This window comes from Gymnogyps californianus, chromosome 2, assembly GCF_018139145.2.
Source record: "Gymnogyps californianus isolate 813 chromosome 2, ASM1813914v2, whole genome shotgun sequence".
Taxonomy (NCBI): domain Eukaryota; kingdom Metazoa; phylum Chordata; class Aves; order Accipitriformes; family Cathartidae; genus Gymnogyps; species Gymnogyps californianus.
The window spans coordinates 72671124-72686671 of record NC_059472.1 but is presented as its reverse complement, the minus strand read 5'-3'; the positions used below and the strand labels follow the sequence as shown (position 1 = coordinate 72686671).

The following is a 15548-nucleotide window of genomic DNA, read 5'->3' as shown; positions in this document are numbered from 1 at the left end:
CCAACACAGTTGGCATGGGAAAGAATGCTTACTCTTTTCAGTATGACACATGACTATTCAGTCATTTTTATCTTTGGACCAACTTCATCTTTGTTTATACTAGTGATCAGTCTTCAATACAACTTTGTAACAGACTTGACAAAGGACTTCGTTGTCGTTATTCAACTAAATCAGGATTCTACACTGGATGTGGCACCTAAACAGACAAAGCTGATGTAAAGTTTGTTTTCCAAACTTTCAGATATGAATAAACAGAAGTTGGCACAAAATAAGGGCTCATCAAAATCCTGACACAACATTTGCTCTTTCTAAACTATTAATATCAATTTAAACCAAATGGAAAGTGATTAACTGAACAGCATCTAAGGAAAGATTGATAGCTTACACAAAATTGAATTTTCAGCTTCTCAGTCTATTTAGTAATGAAGGAGAAAAGACTTGCATACTCTAAGGTAACATATTAGGCATATGTATGGATTTTTGAGCGAAATTCTAAAAAATTAAGCAAATGCAAATTGTCATATGAGCATTGCCTAAAACTCCATATATCTGAACTATTAATGAGGCCTGTCCAGTTGAGTATGTCTATATTTGAACACAGAAGTGATGCCAACGCTAGACTCAGGTTTCAGAACTACTTTTGCTACTGTGTTGATGTTTTTGGTTTTTTTTCTTTTTACTGGCCCAGGCTGTTAAATTCTTTTTAGTGCTTGTTTGCAGAGAGCTCATTACCATGAGCTCATCAGTAAATAGGTCAGTTTGAGGATAAACAAAGCATTACCTAGTTTCAATGCTACAAAAGCAGATGTAAAAAGCCATTCAGATCAGAGGGTCAACCCATCACCTGTGGAAAACAGGTGTATTCTGTGTCTTCTTCACAGAAACACAAATACATCTGGTAAATTTCATCAGGCAAAAAATATTCATGAGCTCGAGGATGCCAGGACTCTCTTCTGCTCAGAAGTTAACACAAGAGAAGTACTCTTCGTTGGGCTACACTCACCTGATGGATTTTGAAAGGTTTTAGTATTCAAGAGTCATCTGTTCAGTACAATTCAGCAACAGTAAGTTCGGAAGAAGTGATGAGAGAAAACAGATCATACTAGTCTGAGCAGTATGAGAACAATTCATTAAAAGCAAACCGACTCTTCAGAAAAATCTGAGAAATGTAGGTCAGTAAAATCAATTTCTATTCTTTGTGCTCTATGTAGGAAGACTACACTTCTAATTTATCAGAAGTAAATTTTCAATTCATAAGTCAATTTTTAAAATTGACCATTTGAAAAAACTATCAATTATGTTTCTAAAACTGGTAGGCCTCGGAATGAAGGAAGAATAAAACAGAAACATAGGAGTAGCTGACTACACTTGAAAAACAAGGATGAACTTCATACACAAAGGCAGAAGTTACTGGTTCATAAAGGCTTTCCTACAGATAAATTAGAATGCATAAATATGCTTATAAAAGTAGCTCTTGTGAGATGAAAATCCGGCTCATCACATCGAAAAGCAATGCCAAAAATGGAACAACAGGTATGTACCCCATCCACGATTTTGTCAAACTGTTTATAACTGTATGGAACTAAGTCACTGTGCACTTGAACCTCTGATTCTCCTGATTTAGAATCATAGAACAGTTTGGGTTACAAGGGATCTTCTTATCTAAGTAGTCTTTACCTGACCTCTAAACTTTCATGATTAGTTCTAATTACTTCTACAGATACATAGTAAGGAAATAACATTTCTAAACTGAGTAGAAACACTTTCAAAACCAAGCTCTTCTTTCAGTTACTGCAAGAAAATTCATTTAAAAGACATTGCTATTTTGGTACCTACACTTTTCAGAAACATCCTAACTACAATCATTTAACTTCCGAAAAAATTTTACTATTTTGCAAATTAGTGCTTAACTGTTTCTCAAATGAGTTTGTAAGCAGCATGTACTATCTTGATTAAATCTCCTCAAAATTTTCCAAGCAAGCAAGCAAGCAAGCATTTGGTCAACACTTTCAAGCAGTTTCCACTACTACACAGTCCTTCCTGATTCTCTTCCTAATCAGCATGATTAAAAAAAAAAGATAATTTGCAGACTAATAACTACCTAGTATGGCCCAAATATTAATTATACTAGAAATATAGTTTACCTCCATTTAATAAAGATGAAATATGTGAAAATTAATTGCAACAGGGACAAGGACATGGAAATTATGAAACTTAAGATGAAATAAAACCAACTGAGATTACCTACTCTGGTAAAACCAGGATGGCCTGTATAATCTCTTCTGTAGTGCCCAGAAAGAACCGCCACATGAAATTTCAAAGCGTGATAGCAGAAAAGTCTGGTAATTTACTACACATACGACCTAAACCAGGCATAAATACAAGGATATTTAGAAGGACAGCTTCCAGTTGTCCAGAAGTTGTCCAGACATATATCGTTAGTTTAATATAATAAAGTATATTAATACAGCATTAACATAGTATACATTAATGTAGTAATTAATACGGTATATAAATACTGCAGATGTTTCTAGAACAGACTGAGTGAATGATCAGGGATATAAGTAGATCAGAAGTTGAATAAAAAGCAATATAATTTTGGTAAAATTAGAACAGTGTAAATTTAATTCAATCTATAACTGACTTCAAAGTTACTGCTGTCAGCTAGTGCAAAATGTTTTAAATACAGCTCCCACAGGAAAATTAAAGTAAGGAAGATCAGGATTAATACAAAAAATAATGTGGATAAACAAGATGATTACAAGAAAGACTGTAAAGGCTCATAAAAAAAAAAACTTAGGCTGATGAGAATGTACCTTCGATAATCTAGCAACTATTTTCTTGAGTGATCTTGGTGCTAGATCTAGATGGGTGATCTTAAGGCTTGTTGCCGTTAAAAAGGAACAAGTGATAAGGTAGGAAGAAAGATGGGTTTGTGGACTGGAATAACAGAATCGAGACGACATTTAATAAAATATGTTCAATAGTGTGCCTTGGACCATGTAACTTTGCCGTCAGCTGAAGAGTTTCAATAAAGCCAAGGCTCATAAGGGTGACACTGTGAGCTGCCACTCTCACCCAGTCATGGACAAAAGGCCAATGAGGTTTTTGAATGCATCATTTAAGTATTCTCCTTAGATATAAAACCAGAAACCATTGTATGGTGCACCAGTATTTCACAAGAGGAGGACAGAGGGAGCGCTATGTATTCAGCAAAGAAGAGGTTTCAAAGCAGAGCCCTGTGGATTTATAAGAGACCACTGCAGGGGACTGGACACAGTGACCCAGGTGGTCCTTTCTACTCCCACTCTTCCAGCCTGGAATTCATTGAAGAGTAATGAACACAAATGAACAGGCCTAAATTAATTGCTTCCAGAAGCAAATGCAGATGCCAGATCTTTGTCATAAAATTCCTCCATACCAGCTCAGTGTTTGGGGTGGGGGATTTTTTGGTTTTGTTTTTTTTTGTTTTTCAGTCAGTCTTTTAGAAGGGGAAAAAAAAACAAAACAAAACCCCCAAAAAACCCACAAAAACAAATATCCACACTCATGGATTCCCCTAATGCCAAATTCTCCCAATAGATTGCTTTAGAGAATAAAAGATTATTTACAGAACTCTTCAAATGAAAGTCTTTGAAAAGCTTTCTTAACTTACTAACTTAACTTACTAACTTAAGATAGCTGTAGCCAATACTTTTTCAGACTGACTTTAAGAAATCCCTATCTTGCTTGCAGGAAGAAACTGCAATGGGCAAGGTTTCAAAGGACCAGATGAACAATATTTTTAATCAAATAATAAAAGTTCAAAACCAATTTAATCCACAGATTTTGGATTTACATTCTTTTTTACAACAATTTTTGCTATACAGGAAAAAGAATAAATTGATCCAGGAGGGAGACAAAATATTCCCCATCAGAACATCACTGTAAATATTACAAGAGCTCAAAAAGATAGCTAAAATTTGGAAAGCAAAAATACAATAGAAGTACAAAGACTACTGCTGTCATATAAACAGCTGAGACTCCCTAGACTCCTACTCCATGACTTTAAAGTAGCTTTCAAATGACTGAGGCAACAATTTCATTTTTCTGCCTGCTCTCCAGGTTGAATGAAAATTATCTAAAAATAGACAAACCTATTCAGGGATCTTTCAGACATTTCCATTCTCTCAACTGCTTTGAGATTTAAAATATACTTCTGTTATGCCCAGTGAACAATCAGTATACATTACTTAATATTGCCAATCCTATACAAAAACCCTATACATCTTTTTACAGTACTGCTTCAAAAATTAGGAGTACATCATTAGTTCAATTTAATTACAACACATAACAAAATGAATACATAGATATCTAGTACCTTGAGGCCAATAGCAGTAAGTTTTTGCATAGGCATTAAGTTATTGTGTATTACAGCACTGGCAGGTAAGTTCAAACCACCATTATTAAAATCTTTTCCTTCTTATATTGAACAACAGATATGGCCTCTCCTGACAGCTACAGAATAGGCAATCCTTTTAAGAAAGCAGATTTATAAGCCAATAGACAGTTATTTCTTTTCCTGAAACAACTGCAGTCTTAAATTGGGCTACTGACACCTCAGATGCTGACAGAGAGCAAACATTCCTCTTCAACGCCATAGCTACTTCACATACACACTCTGGGAGGGCTACTGAGTGTGCTTGACTTAGAGTAACAGCCAGCTAAAGAATACAGACAGTATTTTCATCAGTGAGTATCACAGGCAGCATGAAAACAATGAGCAGTTCACAAGTGAAAAGCTTTTGTTATTAACAGCAGCAAGAGAGGATTTTAAAGTCAGTGCTAGCAATGCACCAAGCTCATAAATCCCCGACATACAATAATTAATGGCTGAAGATCCATCAGTAAAACCTATTTGAGCTTTCTGCTGCTCTTCACTGAGGCCTAGAAGGCTGAGGTGGGATTTTCTTTGGTTTTTCGTTTTAGAAGATTCGCAGTTGGTGACCCAGCACTTAGCTTTTTCAGTACAGCAACACTCCTGCCAATCAGCATCCCAGAGCTATAAACTGGCTCCAATCTTTAATAAATCCTGAAGAGCTGTGCTAGCTGGTCTTCCAAGCCCAACACTACAGGACTGGAACAGGAAAATCCAGGTCACATCAGCACAGGTGTTCTAGGTGAAGACCTCCATTTCCTCAAGAAAAACAATTTTGTCATGTGAGCGACAGACCTTGCAAGTTCACCATTACTCAGAAGAAACAGTTTTTTAAAAACTAAGTAATTTTAGCTTCCCTATCAGAGTTAAGTGCCAGTTCCAAGGCTCTTTTAAGAAATAAAAAGCTGAACTACCCAAAATTTGTATTACAACGGGATAGTGTAATAGTAGTAGAGATTAGGCTATTAGTATACTATTTGCTGTCTGCAACAAAAACCTGTAAACACCTCCACATATTTTAGATACTCAGGCTTGTGACATGATGTAACACAGCATGAAGGCTTCTAGCCAAAAGTAGCATCACTTGGCCTTACAAGGCATATGTTCACTAAGACCAAATGCATGCAGTCAAGAATTTCTAATAATCAAGAAGCCACACATTCCAAAGACTATTTTAAATCATCTGGCAGGGGCAAGATGAGCTATAAGTAGAACACACTAGCTGACAGGACTTAAAATTTCTGCTGAAAAAAATCAGATTTACTATTGAGAGCAATCTTCTTCAAGAAATCATATGCACTAGATTAGACTATGTGGAAGTAAAAACACGGTAAGCTGTTCCATATTCTCAATGCTCATATTTTCCATCTTCCTTTATAATGTTCCTGCATAGTCCAGAAAATCAAATTTACTTCCAAAATTTTTTAAAAGTTCCACATTAAAATGTCAAACTGCAAACTCAGTTTTTACCAGCTGAGACTGAACTAAAATGAATACTATCCTTATCAATAGATCACTCTTCATACAGATGTGTTAAATACTCAATAGAATTTTCTGCAGATGATACTTTCTTCAGTCTGCACATGTCAACACTTACAAACATCAGGTAGCATTTGCTTTTGAAGTATTTTGAGGAAATAAGCAGATTCTTCTTGTAAACACTGATGAACACAGACAAAGGGGGTTGGAATTTACTCTCTATTCTGCTATTAAGATAGAAGTTAGAAGAGAAGAAAACTAGCAACTCAGGTGTCAGTATTAAAGAATCACAAATTTCAAGGAGAATCTCTCACTACTTAAAGCTCAGAAGAATTCACTGTCACCAAGCTAGTTACACATTTTTCATAGACAAAGACCTAAACAGGCTATGAACAATCAAGTGAATAAATCTTTTACAAGACATTCTTGAAACCTTCCTCATATGTTAGGAGAAATTGTTAAATCTTGCAAGCTAAGTCTTAAATGTTCTAAAATATCCAACCTCCATAAAGCTTCTGATTATTCTGTAGATATGTATCAAAGTCAAAAGCTAGAGTGGAATAAAATTGTTCATTAATTCTTCAAACACTTTTAAAGACGGCAGAAAATTACACAGGCAAATAGTCATCATTAAGGATGAATCACTAATGGGCAAAAATTTGAATTAAAGAAAAGCAGATTATAAAGGAGATTCCGGAAACATAGGGTAAATTGCCGTGAACAGATTCAACCAACCTTATGTGAGTAACTGCAGAAACCTCTAATCCTGAAAACTTTCTATCGTAGATTAAAAATCCAGAAGGTGAACTTGAAGAAATACCAAATACATTCAAAGAACATTTTTTCTCTGCCTTCAATGTATGTGGAAAATATTCAAAAAATTTTAAGCATTCTAGAAGAAAAGCTTTGAAAACAATACAGGTAAAGAAAAATGCTGGGGCCATAGGGTCTTTATCCTAGAGAAGCTGGCTGAATTCTGCCTAGAGTAACTGCAGAACTTGCTGACAAATCAAATACAGGCAGATATCAAGTTAAAAACGGCTGAATGGGATAATGAATATGACTAAACGTGAAGACTTAAAGAATTAGGAAATATAATTTGACAAAATAAGGGTGACAATCATTTAACACTTGGTGGGTTACATTATCTCAAGTAAAATGAAGAATGGTAAAGAACTCAAAGGTTTTGTTAACAAGTTTTATTTCTCATCCCTTTAACAGTGACACCGCAGATAGTTTAAAAAAAAAAAAAATTAGAAATACCCCACACCCCCCACCACATCTAGGGAAACACCAAAATTCTAACCAAAAGTAGCTCAGCAGTTTTGCAGGGCTAAACACTTCTTGAAATATAGAGAAAACATCAGATCTCCATCCAAAAAACCTAGCACCCTAAAAAAAAAAAAAACAAAAACAGAACATATGCTTGTTTCTCTTTCTCTGGAAAGGAAAGCCTTATCAGATATGGAGGAAAAAAAAGCTAGCATTGTCCAATTTCGCGACACATTCATGAAATTATTGCAATGTTTCTCACAAAAACTTGTGCCCCTTTGCTATATCCATCTGCAAATATAAATTCTACATAGAAGGCAAATGGCTGTATTTATACAGACAGGCCATATAGCTCTTAAGCATACATTCACACATGAAGTCTGTTTTTACATCATAAAGCTGTCTGCTCATCAGGTAACTTCTGCTAACAACTGTTTTGTACTTAACAGGCACAGTATTGCACTAAGGATAAGATTCTTCACATCCATCCTTCACTTTTCCTCTTACTTATACTTACTTGCTTTAGATTTAGTTTTTCTTAATTTTGTCTTCCCAGAGATCTCTGACAACACAAGCTTGAGAAATACTTTTAAGTTCTTATTTCCATTGTCAATCCATGCGAATGTACACATGGTATAAAAAGAACCACCATGAAATTTTCTTTAAGGACCCATAAATTTGTCCATGTAAAGTCTATTTCTGAAGTAGGCAATGTTTGTATTTTGGGTTCTACTTTGAACAGGTAAAGAAGAAGAATAGAACTGTCAGATAAAGAGCTAAATATGGAGAATAACAAAGCAGAGTTCTGGACATCCTTTAGAACTTGGGATCATTTGCAAGACTGGACAAGGAAAGAAGAAACCGAAGGGGAGAAGTTGCTAGAATAGTTTGCAAACAGCCCAATATAGCAATGGGTCTTCTTCAGGACTAGAGTCCTGGATACTTTCTTCGTCCCCATGGCATCTTGGTCTTCAGCACTGGTACTGATATTTCCACAGAACCAGAGCCTGAACTCTAGAATTCAGACTTCAGGTGAGCTACAGAGGTTTATATGCTGAAGCACCTGTGATGCCTGACAGTACAAGAGAATTTACAGAAGTATCAGTACTGTCCATTTTGAACTGTTGCAAAGGCTGGTTTCACATTTTGGGACATTCTCACAACAGAAGTCTACTCTCCCTTTCCTTTTCACTGCATTTTCTCCTTTGATATTCAAGCAAGCAAACTATCCTTAACCCTCAGGCAGGCAGCAGCTCTGACCAATTCTGTTCCATGCAAGCATATACACTCTCCTTCCCCCATTACTTACATCTACATCTCCTAGGTTACTACCATACAAACAAAAATTCAGATAACAGGTAAAGTGGAGACAGGATGAGAAAGTGATCTTCTGTTGCTGCTGTTATCAAGACTATATAGCAAAAGGAGGAGGAAGGAGAAGAAGAAGTTAAGACCCCACCTGTCTAAGAAATAGACAGCTGCCCATATGATTCAAAAAACCTGAAGCACACAGTATTCACCTATCCAACAAACGTCCTTCTGTAACTGTAAAAGTAAACAATTACAAATGATGGACCTAAGCACAGAAATGGTAATTGACCATGGACATACTCTTAGCTCATTATAAGTTACCAGCAGGCAGAGCTTCCATATTCCATTAAGTGGAGGGGAAAGAACTCAGTTTGATCCACCCAGGTCATACACCAGTCCTAATGCAAATAAATGAAACCATTTTTACATTAGCAGTCCCTACAAATATGAATACGTGAAAAAGCTAGATTGGTAGACAAACAAAAAGCCCAACTGAATAGTCATGAAAGATTGGCAGAAGTTTGACAGCCAACAAAAAAAAGACAATATAGGGCCAGCCAGCAGAATAAAATTACTTTTAATTGCAGAATACTGAGACTATATAGAAAAAAAACCCAAAGACTAAAAAGGACAAGAAATCCAGTCTACTAATTTCATTGTGAACAGCTTTGTCCTCTCCCCCCTGCCCTAAACCAGATATATTAGATAACCTTATAAAAAATATTTAGAAACCAAGGCTTCATTTGCCAGTATTTCCAGACAAACTAAACACTGGCTACATTGAAGACTTTTCTTAGACTCATCTCCAATACTACAATAAATATTTTAAACCTCTTCATGTTCACTAGAGTAGTACTTCCAAACAATTAAGCAAACAAAAAATCCACTAGTTAAACTTGGTTTGCTGAAACTTAAAAATACAAAGTACGAACACTGAGATCAAGAGCATGTTGCATTTAAATCCAGTCAAGTGTGACAAAACGTCTTCGTTTTATAGTTTTTCAGAATGAACTTTCTTCTGCACTCTGGACTTCCCATTATAAAAAGCATACCATTATTAATGAGAGAAAAGGTAACAAGAAAGAAAAAGGTCTACATCAAACAGGCAGATATAAATTTAAAGAAGCTCATGGCTAGCCCTATCCAGTCACTGTAATCACAGCATTTGTGCAGGACTGGATGCACAATTTGGATTACCAAAGGGTAAACATAACCACTGAGCACTCTTTCCAACTTTCAACTTCATTGAAAAATAAAAAAAATTGACATTCAAGTTCACATTTGATCAAAAGCAGTAGTATGGAAACAATAAGTTGAGTTCTACAGAAAACAGCAATCCTGTTTTGTTAACGGCTTCAAAAATCTGTACTTTTTTAAAAAAGAACAAACCTATCATGTTTTCAGCTTATTTGTGAAAGAAAATGCTAGAAAAACAAAAAGCAGTAAAACTGCAAAAACATTAGTTTTCACTTATGTGGAAAGTATTTAAACAAAGTCATTTTCAGAAGAAAATGCTACACTTGCAGAATTCTGTAATAAATGCTTTTCAAATGTTGCTGGATTTTATTTCTTAATCCTCTAGAACAAAAAGGGCAGATTCATTCACATGTTAAATTTCAAGACTATACTCTTACACCTAATGATTCGAAAAGAGGTTTTCTATCTGGCTTAACTTGTAAGTTTTCATCCTAATATGAAAAAGGTTTGGCAAATTTAAATAAAATAGCGATATCAAGATATAGGCACTGCATCAGTAGGGGAAAAAAGTAAATAAAGTTTAGAATTTGTTATTTGTTGCATTGTGCAGCGCTCCAGAGAAATCTGAAGAGTGTGATATGTAATTTAAGGCAGAAAGATTATTTCTTGAAAGAGTTCACTTTTTTCCCCCACTTACCTATAAGATTGACGCTAACAATTTTCTGCATAGTTGCACAGAGAAAACAATCAGTAGAACATTAGGTATGGCAGAGATGTATTAGACTTCGCTAAATTACTTAAGTTTCTTCAAGTACTTAGGTGCTTATTACTTTGCCATTTTTTTCCAGTTGTCAGGCACTTTGTAAAAACCAGCTAATGTATTTAATTTGACACATCATTTTTGAAGGTATAAAGCTGGTAGCAACTTAAGCATCTTGCAATTCAAAATTCATACCTGACTAGAAGCCAAGAGAGAAACAGGTCACCATAAAAAAGGTTAATCTGTCAGAAAACATTAAAAAGGGAATACGATGGAGCTGTTTTGCAAACTCAGCTATACATTAATTGGAGACCACAGCATTTGAGTAATACAATCACTTTTTAAATTAAATCAGATACTTTTTAAAGCCTCTTTTAAAATTCTGTGCTCCAATTCATTTAAAATTACTTTTCAGTAACTTTTCTGAAAGATCTTCAACTTGTCTGAAAATACTAGAATCTTTACAACAGGAGAGAGTAGACATGCCTGAGAAGCCATGCCACATGGTTCGACCATGGTTAAAGATTCACCAACATACTACTGTGTAAGTAGTTGCTACTCCATCTTCTCTCTCATTCCAACATGCCAGCCTTCTATTTTGCCAGCAAAAATTTACACAGCAATGAAGAAACTCAATCAGGGAACTGATAAAACTGAAAAATAACCAAGAACAATTGTGTTTTTTCAGCCACATCAGTCTCCCAGTGCAGACCCAGAGCAAAGAATGCAGACCAATCAGGTATCCCCCCAACAGCAGTTATTTCCACTCAAATCTGTTACCTCATTAAACTCACCATTAGAGTCAACAACCACAGAAGAGGTAGCTGAGCTACAGTGAAAGAAGTATCAGTGGAGCTACAACTTGAGAGGCAGTAAATCCAGAAATAAAAAAATTTACTCTGCTTTTTTTTACCTTAAATTTTTTATTCTGAGTAGCCTCCACTATTATTTAACAGTATTAGGTAGTAATTTTGGATATATTTTTCCCTCTCCCCTAAACTGATGCTTGTTCAAGCTATACTTTTTAAGCACTGAATTTAAGAGTACGTGCCAGATTAAGATCTTTTGAAGTTGACTGGAAAAGGATCCACTTAGACCTGAAACAGGCTTTTTCCTTTTTACCCCACTGAACTGGAACTTCAAAGTTGGCCCCAATGAGTTCTTCAGAACTCAGTCTGTGAAAACTAATCTTATGAAAGCTGCTAACAGGTTTGCAGGAAAGAAAAAAAATAAAGATGAAAACTAAGCAAAAAATGTCATTACCAAGGATATCAAGTGGAGGACAACATTTAACACACTAAATACAACTGATCTGGTTAATCTTTTCTGCCAAAGGAAACAGACTTGTCACACCACATCTTTGCCCGTCTGTCCCGTTAAACTTTGGTTCTCCATCTTGTTTCAGCCAAGCTTAAAAAAAAAACAGTAGCAAGTGGGAGATGCACACAGAGAAAAGGCTTGACAAGAACTCAGTTGTTAAACACCTCATTGGGCAGCCAGTGACTACACAGTGGTAGTTTACTAAGTCATCTCTTCTCTGACAAGGATGCTTTAAGGGAACAGTGTTTACTGTAGAAACACAAAATAAAAACCAGGCTTTCTTAGTACAGCTGGATGGAAAATTGATCTGAATTCCAGCTCACTAGCCTAGATCACTCTTTTCAAGATGATATCACACTGAGACAGTAAAGGTAGGTTTAGGAGAACTGAAAATGGGGTGCTTTACCCACCTGGATATTGTACTTTCCAATACCCAGAGACAACCACAGTAACAGATAAATGAGGCTTGTGCTAATATCTAAAGGCATTCTTATGGACATCTGTTTAATAGCTGCAGACAACTCAACTGGTCCACCAGGACCCTGGAGGAACAGAAAAATATGGAAAATGCATGTGGTGGGTTGACCCTGGCTAGATGCCAGGTGCCCACCAAAGCTGCTCTATCACTCCCCTGCTCAGCTGGACAGGGGAGAGAAAATATAACGAAAGGCTCATGGGTCAAGATAAGGACAGGGAGAGATCACCCACCAATTACAGTCATGGGCAAAACAGACTCAACTTGGGGAAATTAGTTTAATTTATTACCAATCAAATCAGAGTAGGATGATGAGAAATAAAACCAAATCTTAAAACACCTTCCCCCCACCCCTCCCTTCTTCTCAGGTTTAACTTTACTCCTAAATTCTCTACCTCCTCCCCTCCAGTGGCACAGGGGGATGGGGAATGGGGGTTGTGGTCAGTTCATCACATGTTGTCTCTGCCACTCCTTCCTCCTCAGGGGGAGGACTCCTCACACTCTTCCCTTGCTCCAGCGTGGTGTCCCTCCCACAGGCTACAGTTCTTCACAAACTGCTCCAGCATGGGTCCCTTCCACGGGGTGCAGTCCTTCAGGAACAGACTGCTCCAGCGTGGGTCCCCCACGGGGTCACAAGTCCTGCCAGCAAACCTGCTCCAGCATGGGGCTCCTCTCTCCACAGGTCCTGCCAGGAGCCTGCTCCAGCATGGGCTTCCGATGGGGTCACAGCCTCCTTCAGGCATCCACCTGCTCTGGCATGTGGTCCTCCATGGGCTGCAGGTGGGTATCTGCTCCACCATTAACCTCCATGGGCTGCAGGGGGACAGCCTGCCTCACCATGGTCTTCACCATGGGCTGCAGGGGAATCTCTGCTCAGGCGCCTGGAGCACCTCCTCCCCCTCCTTCTTCCCTGACCTTGGTGTCTGCAGAGTTCTTTCTCTCACAGATTCTCACTCCTCTCTCCAGCTGCAGTTGCTGTTGCACAGTAACTTTTTCCCCTCTTCTTAAATATGTTATCACAGAGGCGCTACCACCATTGCTGATGGGCTCAGCCTTGGCCAGCAGCGGGTCCATCTTGGAGCCAGCTGGCATTGGCTCCATTGGACACAGGGGAAGCTTCTAGCAGCTTCTCACAGAAGTCACCCCTGTAGTGCCCCCACTACCAAAACCTTGCCACACAAACCCAATACAATGCAATGACAAAGTAGTAGCATACATGCAGTCTCTAAGTGCTCCCTTTGCTCTAAGATACATCCAAAGCAGACAGACCTGACCAAAGCATCAAAAATTCCTGGATTGCATTTTGTACTAACCTCCTCTGAAGGTTTATAGCCATCTGGATGGTCCACTAGCACTGGTGGCAAAATCCTGATACATTGCTGTAGAGCATCTGCAGTAGGAACCATAGAGCAACAGACTGGCCTAGGCCATTCTGACATGAACGGAGAAGCAAAAGAGGTCTTCCATCCACAAGGTCTTAAGGCTATCCTAGAAGAAGAACAGAAATTCAAGTAAGTTCCAGACTCAACTCTGGCAGAGCTTGAGGTGGCAGGGGAGGAAAGTTTCCCAGCATTTAAGACTCCAAAATCCAAAATCCTGTGCAAGGGAGAAGGAGCCAAAAGACTGCTTCTAAAAAGAGGCAGTGAACTGAGCTTGTGAGGAAAACAACATATGCAGGGTAGAGTGGAGAGGTGGAACAAGTCATCAAAATTTTTTAGCCTTTTAGATGATATGATTTAAATGGGAGGACTGCCTGTCTTCCTAAATAAGCAGTTATCTATTTTTGAGTTCTATATATGTCACCCTCTATCCAATCATGAACACTTAGCACAACAAACTATGAATTGTTCTCGATAAGGCTAGAAAACAACCTCCTCAACAGCACACATTCACATGAGCAGCTCCCCAGATGATCATTCTTTTGGACTAAATTTTCCCATACATATTCTAGTTTATAGATGTAGGTTTTTCACATTCTTTCATCTCTCGCCCACAAGTTAAACATTAGCATTTATAATGACAGCTTTTGTAAAAAAAAAAAAGTGTTATTAAACTAACACAGACCTGATGCTTAAGAAGTAATGGTTTTTTGCTTCTAAAAAAAAAAGTGACACCTGAAAAATGATGCCTGAGCCTTTCCAAGTGTTCTGTTAAAATTTTAGCAGTATTGAATGAATTCCTTTAAATCTCTTCCTTTACCCAGTTAATACAGTAATGTCTGAAGGAAATTCTAAGCAGCTAAAAAGTAAACAAAAATATCTCATACAAGAAAGCAGATTTTTTCAATTTTTAATGCAATTGTAACTTGCCTACACTTAAGTAATATTTGCCATATATTATGAGCTTACGTGTTGTATTTGCTTTATTATGTATGAGCCTAAGTTATTCCAGTTTATTGCTCTACCTGTTTAAACTGTTAGCTTTTTTTTTTGTTAGCCTGTCCAGATGAAAAATTATGTACAAGGGAGAAAAAAATAAGATGCTGACACGATGATAACATGACAGTATGGAGGAAATACATGATAAGGAAGGCTAAGATTGGTAGTGATAGAAAATATATTTGTCAACTGCTTATTCTGAAACAAATTATTACCCCAGTACTGAGGCAGGTGAAGTAAGTATAATACCTGGCAGTCTCCCATTTTTTTTTGCATATCAAAGTAGAAAGGGAAAATGTCTCAACTCCTAATTTTGTTCTCTATTTGAGGATAGATTACCAAAATACTGATAAAGCATACTGATAGAATAGGAATAGTAAGCAGTTTTATATCCACAAAAGTGGTATACAGTCTGAATTTTAAAAGAACTGGCTAAGGATCTCCCAGAAATAATACTAACTTTTACCAAATCGGGGGGGGGGGGGGGGGGGGGGGGGGAGGGAAGTTTCAAAGGGCCAGAAAAAATATGGATTCACAAGATGATCCAAGACATACCCAGCAGGACACCTAACATAAATCACATGATTGTTACTGTTCTGAAAGTGTTAAATATTAAGAGATCATGCCATAACTCTCAAGAGACCCAACAGCCTTTATCAAAGCAAATTAGTCACAGCCTTCAAGATGGTTAAACACACAGACTTCTATGATATATCTGACTAGGCTCTACACATTGCACTGTAACATGTAATACACAAAAAAACATCAGTGTTGCTTATGTTAAATTAGCTTTTTTTATATTACTTTTCTTCAGTAAAACTCAAGTGCTTTACAGAGGTGGAGAACATGATCCATTTTTACAGATGGGGAAACTAGTCCATTACTGGCTAAGCAGCTGGCAGATCTGGGAGCAAGTTTTCTTCTACCTGCTCAAGAGTT

General features: G+C 37.2%; 1 protein-coding gene across 1 annotated transcript in view; it reads right to left on the bottom strand.

Annotated features, from left to right (window-relative positions):
* The window catches only part of GALNT1 (polypeptide N-acetylgalactosaminyltransferase 1), a 90693-nt gene that overhangs the window by 51883 nt on the left and 23262 nt on the right, over positions 1-15548 (bottom strand). Inside the window, exon 2 of the mRNA XM_050890904.1 lies at positions 13545-13719. The gene's annotated coding sequence lies outside the window, so the exon portion shown is untranslated. The remainder of the gene's footprint in view (positions 1-13544; positions 13720-15548) is intronic.